Source organism: Lepisosteus oculatus, unplaced genomic scaffold (assembly GCF_040954835.1).
Source record: "Lepisosteus oculatus isolate fLepOcu1 unplaced genomic scaffold, fLepOcu1.hap2 HAP2_SCAFFOLD_76, whole genome shotgun sequence".
Classification (NCBI taxonomy): domain Eukaryota; kingdom Metazoa; phylum Chordata; class Actinopteri; order Semionotiformes; family Lepisosteidae; genus Lepisosteus; species Lepisosteus oculatus.
The window spans coordinates 519,710-539,188 of record NW_027168320.1 but is presented as its reverse complement, the minus strand read 5'-3'; the positions used below and the strand labels follow the sequence as shown (position 1 = coordinate 539,188).

The following is a 19,479-nucleotide window of genomic DNA, read 5'->3' as shown; positions in this document are numbered from 1 at the left end:
GATGAGTCAAAGTAACGTCTAATCGGATTAGTTTCCTTAGAGCTGGTTCAGAGTTTGCTCAAGAGTTTACCTTTCACAGATGCGCAAAGAAGAATGTTGGGGGTGCACGTAACGGCGTTATATGCAAGTGCTGGACGTGAGGGTTTTCGTTTGTTCGTTTTGTTTTGCTCTGCTTTGCTTTGTTTTGCTTTCCATCGCGTTGGTAAGAGCGTAAATAAAAAGGCGATTCCTGCGTCTACCACTAATGTAAGAGCTATTTCAAGTGCGGCGTGGTGCGGCTTCTCAAATGCTCAACAGGATGACTTCGCATGCACGCGTGCTTTCTTGCAGTCGTGTGTGCAACCATGTCTGCTTACGTGCAAACGGGCGTGGTTTCATGTATGCAAAAAACTTTCCTGGGCTCTTCTGAAGCACATAACATTTTTTGGAGATATACATTTGTCTTGTTTTCCTCTTAGGCTCTAGAATTGATAACTTTTTTTTCATTTTTGGCATTTTTATCATTTTCCAGAAAGTGGTTGCAAGCCCTATATCATGCGAAGAAACTTCAGAATTCGGGGATCAGTCAATGGATTTTCTTCAAAGTTGGATTTTTGCACTCTGTGGACCAAGAGATGTTGTTCTATAATGTTTTTTTTTCAAATTTAAAAATATCATTTTTTCATGGAGCTTTGAAGGGGATGGATTCACCCTCCTTTAGCCAGGACAGAGCTCCAGGAGCCTGGGTAGGATTCTAGCTTTCTCCCCTTGCAGGCACCTGGCACAGAAGACATCATTTTTTTCCTTAAAATCTTTTTTTTTTTGTGTTCCTTGTTGTTCCAAACTTAATTTTAATCACTTTTAATTAGAGATTTTATTAAAAATAGTGCAAAAAATGACAAATTTCACACAAAATAATGTAACATAAAACGGATGTTTTTAACTTTATTGTAGTGTTTTAGAAACTAATATGTCTTCAAAAATGGTTGTTTTTCACTCCTAGGAATGAAAGCTGTTGTTAAATGATGTTTATTTTCAAATTTTGAAAAAATCAAAGGATTCTAGCTTTCTCCCCTTGCAGGCATCGGACACAGAGAACCTCATGGTTTTCCTAAAAATCATTTTTTATGTTCCCTGGTGTTCCAAACTTAGTTTTAATCAATTTTAATTTGTTATGTTACAAACAGGGTAATAAAGTCTTATTTGGACTATAACTAATGTCATATTGTCTGCTACAAAACTGATATTTTCAGCTCTATTGTAGAGATTCTAGAATCAACTAATAGAGAATTGAAATAAAAAAAGGGCATAAGAAGACATTACCAACAACGACCACAGGATGGAGATATTGTCTAGACATTACCAACAACGACCACAAGATGGAGATATTGTCCAAAGAGGCAAGAATGGCAATGCCGCGATAAGGTAAAATCATTTTTTGAAAGAGATTGCTGTCAGAATGCACACCCGTATCCCAAACATAATCTCTAGTAAAATATGATCATTTGTGAAACAGGCAAATGAGTGTCTGCGACAATATGATTGCTACATATCTGCATTTGTTGGTTTTTAAGGAGTAAGAGTGCAGGGGGTTTAAACCTGCGATCCAGTGTGTTGAAGTATTTCACAACACTAACCCTAGCACATTTGGAAATAAATCCTCATAATGATTATTGCCCTGGGCATGTACCAAAAAATCAGTGAGCATATATATATATATCACTGTGTTGAAGCTAGAGACACAGAATAAGAGCAAACACATCCTAAATACAGTGTTCCTGCACCTTTGACCTCATCCAGAATGTATCGTTTTTTGAAAGGGATTGCTGTCAGAATGCACAACTGAATCCCAAACAGAATCTCTAGTCAAATATGATCATTTGTGAAACAGGCAAATGAGTCTCTCAGGTGCCCATTGCTCATTTTCAGACACATTTATGCAATACTTTCACCATGCGTTGAGCAATAGGGATTAAAGATACCAGAGGTAAGGTTTAAAAGTGATTCTGAGGTGCAACACATCAGCGATACAGCTAGGCATCTGAAATGCGGGGTTTGAGAGCCCTTCAGGGAACACCGTACCCTAAAGGTACCAGAAGTCCACTAGTATAAGCATTAAGTCACTGTCACCCCTGTTACAATGTGATTGCTACATATCTTCATTTCCTTGGTTTTTAAGGAGTAAGAGTGCAGGGGGTCTAAATCTGCGATCCAGTGTGTTGAAGTATTTCACAACACTACCTGTAGGCCGTCTGGAAATCAATCCTCATTCTGATTATTGCCCTGGGCATGTACCAATAAATCACTGAGCATATATATATATAGCACTGTGTTGAAGCTAGAGACCTGTATGTAATAATATGATGCTAAAATGTTATTTTCAGATATATTAATGTAATAAATGATTGCTTATGCTTTATAAACAAATCTAATTAAAATAAAAGCTTAAGTTTTGTATTTATCTTGTATCATAGAACATGATTTTCTTTGTATTTCAAGCCCACAAAGTGTCCAAATGACGCACTACATGATATAAGGAAGATTATCACATGCATATCGGTATTATCTTTCTTATGAAAATGCATTCCTTTCATTACCTTTTACTTTTTAAAATGAACTCAAATTGTGTATAATGTAATAATTTAAGTAGAATAGATTCTAATAATATAATGATCCAGTGTGTTGCACTACTTCACTGCTTCACTGCTCTATGCCGTCTGGAAATAAATCCTCAGACTGCTTACTGCCCTGGGCATGTACCAATAAATTACAGGAGCACATCTATATATCACTGCGTTGAAGCAGGGGACACACAATCACTGCAAACACATCCTAACTACAGTGTTCCAGCACCACTGACCTCATCCAGAACGTATCATTTCTTGAAAGGGATTGCTGTCCGAATGCACATCTGAATCCCAAACAGAATCTCTAGTAAAATACGATCATTTGTGAAACAGGTAAATGACTGTCTCAGGGGCCCATTCCTCATTCTCAAGACACATGTATGCAGTACGTACACCATGCATTGAGCAATAGGGATTAAAGACACCACAGGTAAGGTTAGAAGTCATTCTGACTATATTCTAAAATATTGGACTCATATTCTTATGATGGCTGACATGATGCTGCGTTTAAAACCGGGGTTAATGGACATTATATGACTGTCAATTCTGTTTTGTTTTGGAGACTCTTGGCTGCCTATGTGGTACAGTGCAGCGTGAAGGAAACATTTTCCAAAACTGTGTCAGCTCAAAAGTTGTAAGAGAACCTCTCCAGCTGCTTTAACTCTCTTCATTTTTGTCATTTAATTGTCTGTCGGCACTATGTGGCAGTGTTGCATGACAACCCATCTCACCACGGAAAGGAACCTAACAGCTTTGGTAAGAGAGGAGAAATGGACCTGGCCCGTACAGGGCTCGAACCCACAACCTTGGCGTCACTAGCACCACGCTTTAACCCACTGAGCTAACCGGCCTCACAACAGTGGTCCTCTCTGTGCTGCAAAAAATCGAACTCAGGGAATTTCTTTTGTCCTCCTTTGAATAGAAAGCTGTGTAATTCAGTGTACGGGCTTTCTCATGCAGTTTCATGGTTCTTGTAACCCAAATCCTACACTGGCCTGAAGTGCCCCCCCATTTCACAGCATTCTTCAGCTGATTTAAAATGTACCTAAAGGAGGAGCATTATTGAAGACCATCAATTACCAAGAGCTTTTGTCAAAGGTTTTGGTGGTCATTTTTAATGACCACAGAGCGCTGTGACCTCGGTTTTACATCTCATCCAAAGGACAGCACCCTTTTATAACACAGCTTCTCCGTCACTATGCTGGGGCATTGGGACCTGCACAGACCTCAGGGTGAGCGCCCCCCCGCCGGCACTGTTACGTCCCAGTGTGTGTTCTGTGTGTTTTTCTGTTATGTCCACACTGCTGACCCTTGATTGTTCTCCCTTCCCCATTGGCCAACCATCACACCACTGTTTCAATATGATGTCATCATCAATCAGCCTTCAGCCAATCAGAACATATTTTATTCACTATATAACATGGAGGCTTTCAGAAAGAAAAGGCCTTTTGTTTGACTTTGGTCCTGTTTGGTTTTGGTTTTCGCTTCGCTTCGCTTCGCTTCGCTTCTTGTTATTGCTTCGGCTTCGTTTGTTGGTTTGTATTGCTTTGTGTTTGTGTATTTTCGTATAGCTTCGGCTTTGTTGTTTTGTTGGTTTTACGTTAGTTTCTTTGTACTTTCGTTTGTTTGTGTGTTCATCCATGATTTGTCTTTACCTTGCCCAGGTGTTACATGTTCAACTTATGTGTTCTTTTGTACCCTGTCCTGTTGATTACTCTTGTTTTTCCTTATTTGTATTCCTGGTTCACTTGTATTTTTGTGTGAACTTTTGTATATAAGGTTAGTTTAGGTTGTTGGGTACACTTACACACTTAGTTAATTTTGTATTAGTACACTAGTTTAGTACGGGTGAGTGCCATTTGTCTTGTATGGTTTTGGGTAGTCAGTGCAGGTTAACTAGGGTGTTGAAGACGCAGAAGACCGTGTGTTTCTGGTTTTTCTTTTGTAGTCAGATTAGCTTTCCCTCACTGTCCTAGCCAGCTCCATTTTGTTTGTTATTTTCTTTTCTTTGGCAAAACTCTAGTTCCTTACCCTTATCACGCTTCCTAGTCCCTCACCAAAACCCATCTGCTTCCAAAAGAATTATCCTAAATGTTACACCCCTTTTCCCCTAGACACTTGGGGTCGTAACATTATTGGGGGCTCGTCCGGGATATCAAATTCCCGTCCTAAGGATTTTTTTTTGTGTTGCAGAATTTTGGTGTTGGTACAGGATTTTGATTTGTGGATTGTGTTTTGGCAAGGTACTGTAGTTATGGCTACTTTTGATTTGCGAAAGTTTGTGGAGGAACCTTCCTTTGAGCAGCTGGATAAGTGTAGGAAGGACGAATTGCTCCAAATTGCTGATTACTTCCAGATTCAGGTTTCGACGCAAGCTCTTAAAAGGGACGTCAAGAGACCTGTGATGGATAGATTGGTAGAGTTAGAGGTCATTGCATTAACGAGCAGGTACGCCGGTTCTCCTGGGGCTGGTGCTAAACCTGCTATGGTGGTGGAAGAACAGGACGAGGTGCAGGGGGTGGCTGAAGACTTAGTGGAGGCTGAGGTCAAGGCCACCTTGCCTCCCTTTGAACCGTTCTCTCCGGTCTCCACCGGGTCAAAAAGCGATACTCGCCTGAAAGTTCATTTGGCCCGCTTGCACATGGAGGAAAAAGCCCAAGTACGCCAGGCAGAATTTGAATTGCGCCTTGCAATTCGTAAGATGGAGATCAAGGCGGAGAAAGAGGTTAAGCTCCGACAGCTTGAGCTAGAAGCACGAAAGAATGCTCCTGCTGTGCAGCCGACCCACTCCGAGGCCTCTAGCATGTCTCCTTTGCAAGATCCACTCTCTACCACCTTTGATGTAAGTAAGCACATTGCTTTAGTACCTCTGTTTAGGGAGACGGAAGTTGATTCGTACTTTGGTGCATTCGAGCGAATTGCCACATCACTTCGTTGGCCTAAGGAGGTTTGGTCACTGCTTTTGCAGTGTAGATTAGTGGGCAAAGCTCAGGAAGTTTGTTCTACACTTTCTTTAGAAGAAAGTTTGAATTACAATACTGTGAAAGCTGCTATCTTACGGGCTTATGAATTAGTTCCTGAGGCATATAGACAACGCTTCAGAAATCATCGGAAAGTGTCAGACCAGACATTTGTTGAATTTGCTAGAGAGAAGGGCACTCTCTTTGATAAATGGGTTGTAGCCAGTAAAGTGAGTGACTTTAACTCATTGCGTGAGTTAATGCTCTTAGAGGAATTTAAGAACTGTTTGCCTGAACGCATTGTTGTGTATTTGAATGAGCAAAAAGTAACTACTTTATCGCAAGCCGCTGTTTTGGCAGATGAGTTCGTGCTCACTCATAAGAATGTTTTCATGTCTGTGCGTGCGGAGAAGACTTTGTCTACTCTAAGTTCCCAGTCTCAGTCTCCCCCAGTAAAAACTAGTTCCTCACGTCTTAAAGAGGAGCGTGAATGTTTTTATTGTCACAAGAGAGGTCATATAATTGCAGATTGTTTGGCCCTAAAACATAAGCAGCAGCAACAGCAACATCCTAAGAGTGCTGGGTTTGTTAAGACTGTTTCCCGTTCTGCTATTCCTTTGTCTAGTGAAAACAGTCTCCCTGACCCTAGTTATGAACCATTTATTATGGAAGGATTCATTTCGCTAACAGGTTGTAAGAAAACCGGCTCAGGGACGCCAAATATGTAATCATAGTGGCTCTCTGAAGGCACCAGTTCTGTAGGGTTTGGGCATTTACTGAGACAATTATTAATTGTAGCAGTAAATCACAAAGTTGATTCTTTTGATGGCTTTAGAATCCAACCATGCGACATAACTCAAACAACGCACACACACAGGTACTAATACACGAGGATACATTTATTAATACATAGAATATGCATGTAAACCTAACAGATCTTATCGAGAGGGTTATCAGAATACAAAAGGTATATATTCAGTCAGTTACTAAGTGTTACACATATCAAGAGGACATACGTTCAGTATATCATTCATTTATACCGTTTCGTAATTGAACTTGGTTACAACTTCTACATTAGATACTCAAAACAAGTACATAACTCTTAGGAAATAAATTGATATCAACTGGTTGGGATAACAATTGAATTCTCGAGCTGTAATGCATTGAAGTTGAATACTCATCCAATTTCTGGGGATTCAGATCTCCTGCGGGCACAAAGAAACAGTTGCAGGCTGTTGCTGTCAAATCCGCGCTCTCTGGCTCGGTGCCAGGCTGTGATGTGCGGCTTGCAACGATGCGCTGCTGATGCTCACTGTTGGCTTTAACTAGCAAAGTTTGTGCACAGGAGAAAAGATGACTGTGGGTCCCAGCAAGTCAGGAAGAGGACCTGTTCGTTCCTGATGAAGAGCTAGTTCTGAATAGTGATTCAGCTGTCCACAGTTCCGACCTGTTCACGAGGCTTGCTGCTGGTGCTAACCTCGAGTGGATCCTCTGGTTAGTCTCTGGCAACCTCCGCTCTAGACTCTTAGAACAAAGGAAAGTTCTGGCACTCGGACACACTGGCCGTTCCGTGGTTGTCCGGGCTGAGTCTCAGGATGGTCAGGAGGCGCGCTGCGAGAATGTCCTGCCCTTGGGATCCTTCTGCTCCTGGGCCGTCCTGCCCTGGAATTCTCCTTTGAATTCCCTTTAGAACAGTCCACAGAATCCTCTCCAGAATCTTACTGAATCTTACTGAAGCCGAATCTTGTTGAATCTCTCAGGCTCTCTGTGTTGCCTGTTTTTACCTGGAGGAACTTCAGCTCATTGATTGGTTGAAAGTTCCATGGGCATCAGAGTCCCATGTGGGTTACTCGGCCCTACCAGTCCCTGATTGGTTGATCAAGGTGAGATATGAGTCACTTACTCCTGACACTTAGGAATGCAGTCCAGATGTCCAACTGGCACTCCCTAGACAGATAGGCACCAATGGATGACCATTGATCATGATAGCCAGGCTTAGCTAAGTGCATCCCCCTTTGGGAGCTGTCCTAATCAAACCTTATATCAGCTTGCATGAATAGTTTCTCTGTGGCTGCACCACAGAGATGAACAGAGAAATAATTTGGGAAAGCTCAGAAACACTTAATTATTTCTTATTAATAAGCCTCGCCGCTACAAGGTAAACCAGAAGACCAGAAAACAATTCAAATATTTAGAGATAGTGGAGCAGCCCAGTCATTTATTGTTGTGGATGCACTGCCTTTGTCTGATAAATCTTTCTGTGATTCGAGTGTATTAGTTCAAGGCATCGAAATGGGTTTTATGAAAGTGCCTTTACACTGTGTACATCTACAATGTGGTTTAGTTACTGGATTTGTTAGAGTTGGGGTATGTCCTTCGCTACCTGTTAATGGAGTAACTCTTATTCTTGGAAATGACCTGGCTGGGGGTAGAGTATAGCATATTGTTTGATTGGTTTTGTCTCGCATGTACCAGCACCTTACAGTTTATTGATGTTAATTCTGTTTAAGTAATAAGATTGCTAACGATGTTGGACTTTAGCCGGTGTTTTTTAGAACAAATTGCTTACACTTCTGTAAGGAATACGCAGTACGTGCCTTTGTCAGTCATTGCTCACCATACCTGTAACTTTCTTATCTAACTCACTTCCTCAAATGGTGAAGGTCCACAAACATAAATGAAAAAAAAACCCTTGTTGTAGATGAGGTGCACAAAAAAGCAGCCCCTGATAGTGTATAACACATTTATACTATTGCAGAGACACATGTAACATATATATACTGTATATATATATGAAACAGAAATAGAAACAGAAACAGGAATCGCTTACTCACCTGGAGAATCTCTGTAGGAATATCTAGCATTTATCAATGGAAATAAAAGCTGCTTTAATACAGTGCATGTTCAAACTCAAACCCTCAGCTGCTGTTCTTGTTTGTTTTGGGACAAATTGCAACTGAGCATCGCATGAGCCGTTACGTACCCTTATCTGTTAGGGAATTTCAAGGGAGGAGTTAGGTCAGAATGGGTAGGCTGCAAAACAACAAGTAAAGATTTATTCCAAGATGAAACGTTGTGGCGGTTTTCTTATCTTTTCAGCATGGACTAAACTTTTACGTGTTCCTTATATGCTATATATGTATATATTAGCACCAATGTCGTTCTTAAAAACTAACATGAAATTGTCAGGGACATTCAGCTATATACAAAGACGAGACAGACAAAGTAATAATTCTGTATTAACGTGGCCTACATACTGACGCAATGATCGAACTAACTGACATGTTCTGATTCAGATCCCCTGCAGTTCATGCCAATTAGAACAATAGCAATGCTGAGTCCTCCCCACCCTACTGAGCACAAATTCAGCTGCTCTCCAGTTCTGTTCTGCATGTTTTTTCATTGCAATTGAGCTCGGAGCTGGAGATGATCTCCATACAGTTCTGTGTTCACCAGCCCGCACTTGCGTGCTAATTTACGGGTTGTGGCAAATGCTTTTCTATAGTTCATATACATGACGGCAACCTGTTACCGAGGAACCTGAGAGGTTTAAAAGCCTCACGAGCCAGGCAGGACTCGAACCTCCAATCTTCTGATTCGAAGTCAGATACGTTATCCATTACGCCACTGGCCCATAGAACATGCGCTTGCACTCCACCACAGAGAGCTCTACACTGCTACTAGTAGTACACTTCCCCATCTAAATTTTCACAGCAAGAAACTTGTGTTTCCTACTATTTTTATCAGGTTTAAAATATCATCTCCTTAAAACAGAAAAAGTGTTGATGTGTCGTGCTGAAATTCCGATTGATTTTGAATTCAAAGAAAAAAGGTTTTCATCCAAAACACCATGAAATTGTCACATCTTGCAGACAATAGGTGTATTCCATGTTGAAAAGAGAAGAAAGAAAACCATGGAGCCTTTTACAGGTGTGAGGCTTCTTCAGGTGTGAGAAGACCTCACAGTCGAAACGCTGTGTTTCCGTTCTTCTCTTTTCAGCATGCAATAAACCTAGTACTTGTTCCTTTGCAGCCGAGGCATGCTGACGTAGCTACCCAGCTGAACATCTTGCAGACTCTACAGTACTTCTCTCCTGTAGAAGTAAAGCAGGGCTTGCTGGGTGAGCTTTTGCTCCGGTAAATTAGGTCACGTGTCATGTTAAATCACTTCTTCTAAACACAACATTTGCTGGTGCTAGCTTTCCCCATGAAAAGAGACATTTCCCTTACAGTACATGACATATCGTTTTTATTCTATCAATAAGTATAGAAATTAAACAAAAGAAAAAATGGTGTCGCCAAAGAATGCACAGCTCTGTCGCCTTGGGGAGGTGTCAAGGGCATTGAGCTCCTTGGACATGAAAAGTGCCCGATAAATGCCATTTCTCATCATTTCTCTTGGCGTCAGTTCTGCTATTAAATGGGACGGAGGCAACGGGTTCAGAGAGCAGGTTAAGTGCACACCGAACGCAGATGTGTCCAAGTGTCTGTAAAAGCGCGGTGCTCCGCTGGCGCTGTTCCCTAGTGGCTTAAAGTGCCCGCCTAGTAAGCAGGCGATCCTGGGTCTGAATACCAACGGTGCCTCTCTCCGTGTCTTGTTGTGCCGAATGTCTCATTTCAGACAAACATGTACAGCTTGGTTCAGTTTAATGCAAGAATTCATTTCCTTTCTGGAATAACTTGTTTTTGAAGAAATCCATACAGCTTGTGAAAGATGAAATCCATTTCTTGGTTGTCAGTGGAAAAAGATTGCCGGCTGCAAGAAGCGCAAGTGATTGTTTTCTTTGACCATAAACCTGCAAATGTAGGGAGCACAAGCGGCCATCAGTCTCTGTGGCGCAATCGGTTAGCGCGTTCGGCTGTTAACCGAAAGGTTGGTGGTTCAAGCCCACCCAGGGACGCATGTCTCAGTTTTTCCAATGTAAACATCATCACCGCTAAAGAAGATGGCGCAGAAGGCTCCACAGTCGAAACGTTGTGCTTCTTTTCTTCTCTTTTCAGCATGGAGTAAACCTTTGCTTGATCGTTTGCAGCCTACGCATGCTGACACAGCTACCTTTCTCTTAACGCACCTCAATCATTATTCACCAAAACCATCAGCAGAATGTGTCGCCTTTGTGGTGATGTCACTCCTCTGCTTCACAAATGTCCTTAGTGATGGACCATTTCATTCTGCCATTTTTCCGGAGCGGTTATTGATTGCTCCATCATTTCCCTCATACTTTCCATCCCAAGATTGAAAAAAAAAAACAGAAACAGGCTGATAGGACGACAATCAAATTGCAAAAACTCATCAAAGCACTCGATAGAGTATTTGAATCCACAAGTAGCTACGAGCAACTTTGTCCTGGCTTGCATGAAAGTCGGAAAATGTCAAAAAGAAAAAGATGGTGGCTTTTTCATATCTGTTCTTTTATTTTTAGTTCGTTGGCTCTTCTGTCCATTGTCCTCCTGCCTGGCTCTTGACCTGTGACTGTCTGAACGCACACATTAGACTTTCAGGCGGGGGATTTGTCCTGAGCCTCTGTGAAAGACCCACCCACCCCCATAAATAACTGCTCTAGAAACACATGAATGCAAAACTAAACCACAGCTTAAAGAGGAGCTCCAACTCAGTGCCATACTAATGTAAACGAAGTAATACTAAGACATGTTCTTATGGATTTGTCTTACCTTGAGATATGTAATTGGATTTCAGGATTAACTTCCTCATTCAATGTAGTGGTGATTCTTTGCCTGGTCAGTACCTGGGTGGGAGACCTCCAGCGAACAATTAAGCTTGCTGCTGGAAGTGGTGTTAAGAGACTCTTAGGATCTTCCAGAGGTGTCTGTCCAATAGCACTAGTTGCCTTAGAGCTGGCTCAAACATTGCTCAAGAGTCTACCTTTCACAGATGCGCAAAGATGAATGATGGGGGTGCACGCTTCAAGGAGCCTTCCAACTGTAGGGACCGATTAGAGACGATCCGTAGCATGTGTTCATTTCCATATACGCCCCGTGTCTCAACGGTAGGACAGAGTCAAATACTGCCTCGACACGTAACAGCGTTATATTAAACCGCAGGACTTGAGGGCTGTTTTGTTTGAATGTTCAAGGCATTGGTAAGAGCGTAGGTCAAGGGCCATTGGTGCATCTCCTGTAACTGGAGTAAAAATGCTATTCAAAGTGCAGTGACTAAAATCGTCGTCCAGATGTCTCTGTTGTTGATTGCTTTCTGTCTAAGAACGTTCTGTTTTCATGTCCGAACGGGGAGACTTTATCATTCCAACTTGAAGCCACCCTTAAGTCCTCTGAGGTGTGTGTGTGTGTGCTTGCACGTATGGCGTAAAAGGTTTCTTAAACGGAGAGCGAACTTGAAAAAAGTTGCCTCCGCTGCCGCCGCCACCTCGCACTCCCTGTTCGATTGTAGCAAGAAGGCAGCGGCCGCGGCGCTCGCTGTAGTCGTGGCCGAGTGGTTAAGGTGACGGACTTGAAATCCGTTGGGGTCTCCCTGCGCAGGTTCAAATCCTGCCGACTACGGCGTCCTTTGCATTTGGTTGCGTGCGTGCGTGTAAAAGGACCAGCGCCGTTTCGTTTTCGCTGGGACCTTTAACACTCTAAATCGCCTGGACCCGCAGCCTCTGAAATCGATTCTTCAGCACCCACGATGGACGCTTTGCCGCTAGACACAGATAACGATGCTTTTCTGCAACGAGCTTTCCAGCTGAATTTTCTCGGCAGCTCCGTACTGAACCTGTTCTCCATTGCAACATAGCGGAGGCTCGTCACGTCTATAGCAAGGCTGGTTAGGACCGCATACGCCACAGTGACTTGTACACAGACCACATGAAAGGCAAGCAAAATACACTTTTAAAATTCCAAAGACTCACAAGGTCAGAGAAACAGCGATGACCTGAACAGATCTGTTACAGAAGTCTAGGTTGACCTTTTTAGAGCTGTAATTGCATTTTTGTTTAATAGAAGATCAAATCTACTCGCATGTACCAGCACCTTACAGTTTATTGATGTTAATTCTGTTTAAGTAATAAGATTGCTAACGATGTTGGACTTTAGCCGGTGTTTTTTAGAACAAATTGCTTACACTTCTGTAAGGAATACGCAGTACGTGCCTTTGTCAGTCATTGCTCACCATACCTGTAACTTTCTTATCTAACTCACTTCCTCAAATGGTGAAGGTCCACAAACATAAATGAAAAAAAAACCCTTGTTGTAGATGAGGTGCACAAAAAAGCAGCCCCTGATAGTGTATAACACATTTATACTATTGCAGAGACACATGTAACATATATATACTGTATATATATATGAAACAGAAATAGAAACAGAAACAGGAATCGCTTACTCACCTGGAGAATCTCTGTAGGAATATCTAGCATTTATCAATGGAAATAAAAGCTGCTTTAATACAGTGCATGTTCAAACTCAAACCCTCAGCTGCTGTTCTTGTTTGTTTTGGGACAAATTGCAACTGAGCATCGCATGAGCCGTTACGTACCCTTATCTGTTAGGGAATTTCAAGGGAGGAGTTAGGTCAGAATGGGTAGGCTGCAAAACAACAAGTAAAGATTTATTCCAAGATGAAACGTTGTGGCGGTTTTCTTATCTTTTCAGCATGGACTAAACTTTTACGTGTTCCTTATATGCTATATATGTATATATTTGCACCAATGTCGTTCTTAAAAACTAACATGAAATTGTCAGGGACATTCAGCTATATACAAAGACGAGACAGACAAAGTAATAATTCTGTATTAACGTGGCCTACATATTGACGCAATGATCAAACTGACTGACATGTTCTGATTCAGATCCCCTGCAGTTTATGCCAATTAGAACAATAGCAATGCTGAGTCCTCCCCACCCTACTGAGCACAAATTCAGCTGCTCTCCAGTTCTGTTCTGCATGTTTTTTCATTGCAATTGAGCTTGGAGCTGGAGATGATCTCCATACAGTTCTGTGTTCACCAGCCCGCACTTGCGTGCTAATTTACGGGTTGTGGCAAATGCTTTTCTATAGTTCATATACATGACGGCAACCTGTTACCTAGGAACCTGAGAGGTTTAAAAGCCTCACGAGCCAGGCAGGACTCGAACCTCCAATCTTCTGATCCGAAGTCAGACGCGTTATCCATTACGCCACTGGCCCATAGAACATGCGCTTGTACTCCACCACAGAGAGCTCTACACTGCTACTAGTAGTACACTTCCCCATCTAAATTTTCACAGCAAGAAACTTGTGTTTCCTACTATTTTTGTCAGGTTTAAAATATCATCTCCTTAAAACAGAAAAAGTGTTGATGTGTTGTGCTGAAATTCCGATTGATTTTGAATTCAAAGAAAAAAGGTTTTCTTCCAAAACACCATGAAATTGTCACATCTTGCAGACAATAGGTGTATTCCATGTTGAAAAGAGAAGAAAGAAAACCATGGAGCCTTTTACAGGTGTGAGGCTTCTTCAGGTGTGAGAAGACCTCACAGTCGAAACGCTGTGTTTCCGTTCTTCTCTTTTCAGCATGCAATAAACCTAGTACTTGTTCCTTTGCAGCCGAGGCATGCTGACGTAGCTACCCAGCTGAACATCTTGCAGACTCTACAGTACTTCTCTCCTGTAGAAGTAAAGCAGGGCTTGCTGGGTGAGCTTTTGCTCCGGTAAATTAGGTCACGTGTCATGTTAAATCACTTCTTCTAAACACAACATTTGCTGGTGCTAGCTTTCCCCATGAAAAGAGACATTTCCCTTACAGTACATGACATATCGTTTTTATTCTATCAATAAGTATAGAAATTAAACAAAAGAAAAAATGGTGTCGCCAAAGAATGCACAGCTCTGTCGCCTTGGGGAGGTGTCAAGGGCATTGAGCTCCTTGGACATGAAAAGTGCCCGATAAATGCCATTTCTCATCATTTCTCTTGGCGTCAGTTCTGCTATTAAATGGGACGGAGGCAACGGGCTCAGAGAGCAGGTTAAGTGCACACCGAACGCAGATGTGTCCAAGTGTCTGTAAAAGCGCGGTGCTCCGCTGGCGCTGTTCCCTAGTGGCTTAAAGTGCCCGCCTAGTAAGCAGGCGATCCTGGGTCTGAATACCAGCGGTGCCTCTCTCCGTGTCTTGTTGTGCCGAATGTATCATTTCAGACAAACATGTACAGCTTGGTTCAGTTTAATGCAAGAATTCATTTCCTTTCTGGAATAACTTGTTTTTGAAGAAATCCATACAGCTTGTGAAAGATGAAATCCATTTCTTGGTTGTCAGTGGAAAAAGATTGCCGGCTGCAAGAAGCGCAAGTGATTGTTTTCTTTGACCATAAACCTGCAAATGTAGGGTGCACAAAAGACTGTCAGACTCTGTGGTGCTGAAAAGTTGGTGGTTCAAGCCCCTCCAGTATGCGTGTCTCAGTTTTTCCAATGTAAACATCATCACCATCGCTAAAGAAGATGGCGCAGAAGGCTCCACAGTCGAAACGTTGTGCTTCTTTTCTTCTCTTTTCAGCATGGAGTAAACCTTTGCTTTATCCTTTGCAGCCTAAGCATGCTGACGCAGCTACCTTTCTCTTAACACGCCTCAATCATTATTCACCAAAACGATCAGCAGAATAAGTCGCCTTTGTGGTGATGTCACTCCTCTGCTTCACAAATGTCCTTAGTGACGGACCATTTCTTTCTGCCATTTTTCCGGAGCGGTTATTGATTGCTCCATCATTTCCCTCATACTTTCCATCCCTAGATTGAAAAAAAAAAAACAGAAACAGGCTGACAGGACGACAATCAAATTGCAAAAACTCATCAAAGCACTCGATAGATTATTTGAATCCACAAGTAGCTACGAGCAACTTTGTCCTGGCTTGCATGAAAGTCGGAAAATGTCAAAAAGAAAAAGATGGTGGCTTTTTCATATCTGTTCTTTTATTTTTAGTTCGTTGGCTCATCTGTCCATTGTCCTCCTGCCTGGCTCTTGACCTGTGACTGTTTGAACGCACACAGTAGACTTTCATGCAGGGGATTTGTCCTGAGCCTCTGTGAAGGACCCACCCACCCCCATAAATAACTGCTCTAGAAACACATGAATGCAAAACTAAACCACAGCTTAAAGAGGAGCTTGTCATGACCGCCAGGCAGTTAAGACCAACTCTTAAGCAATCTAAACAGCACCAGCAGAGGGTGATTATTAACAAACGCCGCCTCACGAGTTAACCCACCTGCACACACTCCACCGTGGGGTACGCAGTGCTATTTTTACCATCTTTACTTGCTTCCCGCTGGTATTGAGTCTACTCCTTGAGAGCTCTACCTGGCGTTTTTTCCATTACCTCGTTTATTCTGGATATTGGACTCCCCTTCTGCCTTTTCGACTTTGGACCTCGCCTCTCACCTCGGACTGTTTGCCACCAGTGTTCTCCCTGGATTACGACTTACCTTACGCCTCTTGACCACGAAACAAAGCAAAACAGAGCAAAACAAAATGAACAAACGAAAAGCCTCACGTCCCGCACTTGCGTGTAACGCCGTTACGTGCCCAAGCGGTATTGTACTTCATCTTAGCACTGCACCCCGGGGCGTACGGTATATGGGAACGAGCACACGCCACAAATCGTCTCGAATCACTCCCTACAGCTGTAAGGCACCTTGAAGCGTGCACCCCCAACATTTTTCTTTGCGCATCTGTGAAAGGTAAACTCTTGAGCAAACTCTGAACCAGCTCTAAGGAAACTAATCCGATTAGACGTTACTTTGACTCATCCTTTAAGGGAACCTTGTTAATTGGAGAAATCAATGATTTCGAATGAATTCTGTATGCGTTAAAAGACAGCTATACACAGAAAACATGCAGGACACTTCTCATGATGTTTCCCGAGCCGAAACACAGTGCGTTTTTCCAAGCCCTCTGACAAAGCCCGCCCACTGAAAACTGCAGCAGATCGTGTAAAGACGTTCAACTTTGTAACTACTGCACGCACAGGAAGCAGAATAAATTCCTCTTTTCAAACTGTCAAAGGTTTGCTTTGCGAACACTGCAGGACATCGCACAATCTCTTTTGAATGGGGACAAACGATTTCTTATGGGGCACAGTAAGTACAGACGTTTAAAAAGCTCCACTCATGCCGACGATGCAGCATGAAGAAGCGCAACCTAACGTTTGCATTCCTAGCAAATTCCTTTTATTTTTTGATAAATAAAGACAGTCTTGTTTAACAAACAACACACACAACATTTTACATTGTCAATTCAATTCAAATCAATGTATTTCTATATAGCGCCTTTCACAACAAGGTTACGTGCTGTCTCTTTGAGGCAGATGTTTAAATCCTCTGAGTTAAGTGCTGAAGTTATAGTAGTCCTATCAGTATTGTTGCCTCCGATCAACAGATCCTCATTTTTCTCAGAGTTGAGTAACAAAAAGTTTTCACACATCCAAGTATTTCCTTCCTTAATGCATTTAACTAAACTGATAATAGAAGAGTTGTCGTTTGGTGTAAACAAAATGTTTATTTGAGTGTCATCAGCATATGAATGAAAGTTCATATTATTTTTTCATATTATCCTACCTAGCAGCAGCATGTAGAGAGAGAGAGCAATATTGGTCCCAGCACTGATCTTCTGGTACCCCAAATTGAACTGGTGACATTGATGAAGCAGTACAATTATTAGATATTTGAACATAATGAAAACGATGAGTAAAATGTGAAGTAAACCACTGAAGGACGGTTCCAGATAAGCCAACCTCAAACTCAAGCCTGTGTAACAAAACAGAGAGGTCAACCGTGTCAAAGGCAGCTCTAAGATCTAGAAGCAAAGCACAAGCACTGTTGCATTCCCTGCATCAGTAGCTAAGAGAATATCATTTACGACTCTTGTTAATGCAGTTTCAGAAACCAGACTAAAATTTCTCAAGTATATTATTTGAATCCAGATATGATTGACGTTGGGCAACAACTATTCTCCCAAGACTTTTAGATTGAAATGGGACCTTTGAGACAGGCCTGTAGTTGTTAAGAACTTGTTGATCCAAATTTGACTTCTTAAGAGCGGTCTAACAACCGCTACCTTAAATTGATCAGGTACAACGCCTGACGCAAGCGATGCATTCATCATACTAATTATAGGTCCTGCCAGTCCTTCGAGGGAATCTTTGACTAGCTGAGTGGGGATGGGATCTAGCGAACAGGTGGTTGACTTTGTCTTACGTCTGTGTTTATGAGTCCACCATAAGAAGAAATCTGAACAGGAGTGGTGATCATGCGAGGTCACCATGGAGGAAACCACTGCTCTCCCCCCAAAAAAAACCACCACTGCCCCTCTCAAGTTTGCTAAAGACCACATGGATGTTCCACAGCAACTCCTGGAACAATGTTCTGTGGACAGTGACAAAAGTTGAACATGTTGGTAAATGTGCACAACGTTATGTTTGGAGATAACAAAACACTGCATACCAACTCCAAAACCTCATCCCACCTGGGAAGCATAGCGGAGGCTGTACGGCTTGCAATCATCGAGGGACCGATGAATTCCAAGATGTATCAGGAAATTCTACAGCAGAATGTCAGGGTGTCTGCCTGTGATCTAAAACTCGAAAGACGCTGGGTCATGCAGCATGACAAAAACAAAGGAGTACATCAACAACAGAGTGGCTGAAACAATAGAAATTCCGTATTTTGGGATGGCCGAGTAAGAGTCCTGACCCCAATCCCATTGAAGTGCTGTTGCGTGATCTGAAGCAGGCCGTTCAGTGCAAGACATCTCCCAACTGTATGTGAGAGAAAAGCAGAGACGCTCACTGAGTAAGGTGGGGTTGCAGCTTTGCAAATCAAAAGGACATTTGTACGCTCAAAAAGGGACAGGAGCACCCCAGATGGGACTCGAACCCACAATCCCTGGCTTAGGAGGCCAGTGCCTTATCCATTAGGCCACTGGGGCACACTGGGTTGGGTCGATCACGCTGATGAAGAGCCAGTTTTTTTTTTCCTTTTCTTTTTCAAAGGGATCCCCAAAATTAGGAAAGTTAGGCAGCAGAAGGTTTACTGTGACCTGAGAAGGACCGGCATCCAATCACGGTGGTACACACACACACGCTCTCACTCATCTGAGCTACACGGCTACCAAGATGATCTCAGGTGCGCCGAGCTGGTACGGAACATATTGAACTGATTGACGGCGAATTGTCTCTCAGACAGGCTTTTCACCTCTGAGCTCCCTGACTGACAGTAATCAGCTAGGTAGTGAAACAGTCAGCTGCTTCTAAGCCTTAAACAGCTGCATCTCGGCGCTTCCACAGAGAGATGATTTGAAAGCCAAACATCGCCCATTGGGAACACCTTACTATCACTAGTTTAAGAGACTCTTAAGGTCTTGCAGAGGTGCCTGTCTAATAGCATGCGCTTTGCAAGCTATAGGTGTTTAGGCTGAGGCAGAATGCCTGTTAACAAAATGTTTTTCTAAAGGGGCCTCGCACTCTTTTCCAAGCAATGGTCACCATCCCCATCGAGTGTCACAACGTAGTCATGTCCTAGGATGTCACCTGTTAGTCTCCATTTGTCTGCCACCAACACTTTAGGTTACGGGGTCACAACCGCACCGCGGAGAGCAGAGGAGCCGTTGTCGTTCTGGCGGCGCAGATTGGGCTGAAGGTGGGGCGCTTGAATCTCGCTGTTGGAGGCCGTCTGAAACTGACCCAAGCCTTTCCCTTGAATTAAATGTAAATAAATAAATGAACCCCAGATGCACATGGAATCAATCACGTGTTTCCTTTGAGCCGTTTCAAAGACTGCTCCAGAGTTTACCTTGCACAGATGCGCAAAGATTAATGATGGGGGTGCACGCTTCCAGGCGCCTTACAACTGTAGGGACTGATTAGAGACAATTCGTAGCGTGTGTTCGTTTCCATATACGCCCCGTGTTGCAATGGTAGGATGAAGTCAA

The 19,479-nt window shown here is 42.7% G+C and overlaps 5 non-coding genes across 5 annotated transcripts; 2 read left to right on the top strand and 3 right to left on the bottom strand.

Annotated features, from left to right (window-relative positions):
* Positions 1-9,127: 9,127 nt before the first annotated feature.
* On the bottom strand, positions 9,128-9,200 carry trnar-ucg (transfer RNA arginine (anticodon UCG)). Its single transcript has one exon. It is a non-coding gene; the product is annotated as a tRNA-Arg (tRNA).
* A 1,193-nt stretch (positions 9,201-10,393) lies between these two features.
* On the top strand, positions 10,394-10,467 carry trnan-guu (transfer RNA asparagine (anticodon GUU)). Its single transcript has one exon. It is a non-coding gene; the product is annotated as a tRNA-Asn (tRNA).
* Positions 10,468-12,003: 1,536 nt separating this feature from the next.
* Positions 12,004-12,085, top strand: trnas-uga (transfer RNA serine (anticodon UGA)). The gene has a single exon. It is a non-coding gene; the product is annotated as a tRNA-Ser (tRNA).
* Positions 12,086-13,639: 1,554 nt separating this feature from the next.
* On the bottom strand, positions 13,640-13,712 carry trnar-ucg (transfer RNA arginine (anticodon UCG)). Its single transcript has one exon. It is a non-coding gene; the product is annotated as a tRNA-Arg (tRNA).
* A 4,692-nt stretch (positions 13,713-18,404) lies between these two features.
* On the bottom strand, positions 18,405-18,477 carry trnar-ccu (transfer RNA arginine (anticodon CCU)). The gene has a single exon. It is a non-coding gene; the product is annotated as a tRNA-Arg (tRNA).
* Between the last annotated feature and the right edge of the window lie 1,002 nt (positions 18,478-19,479).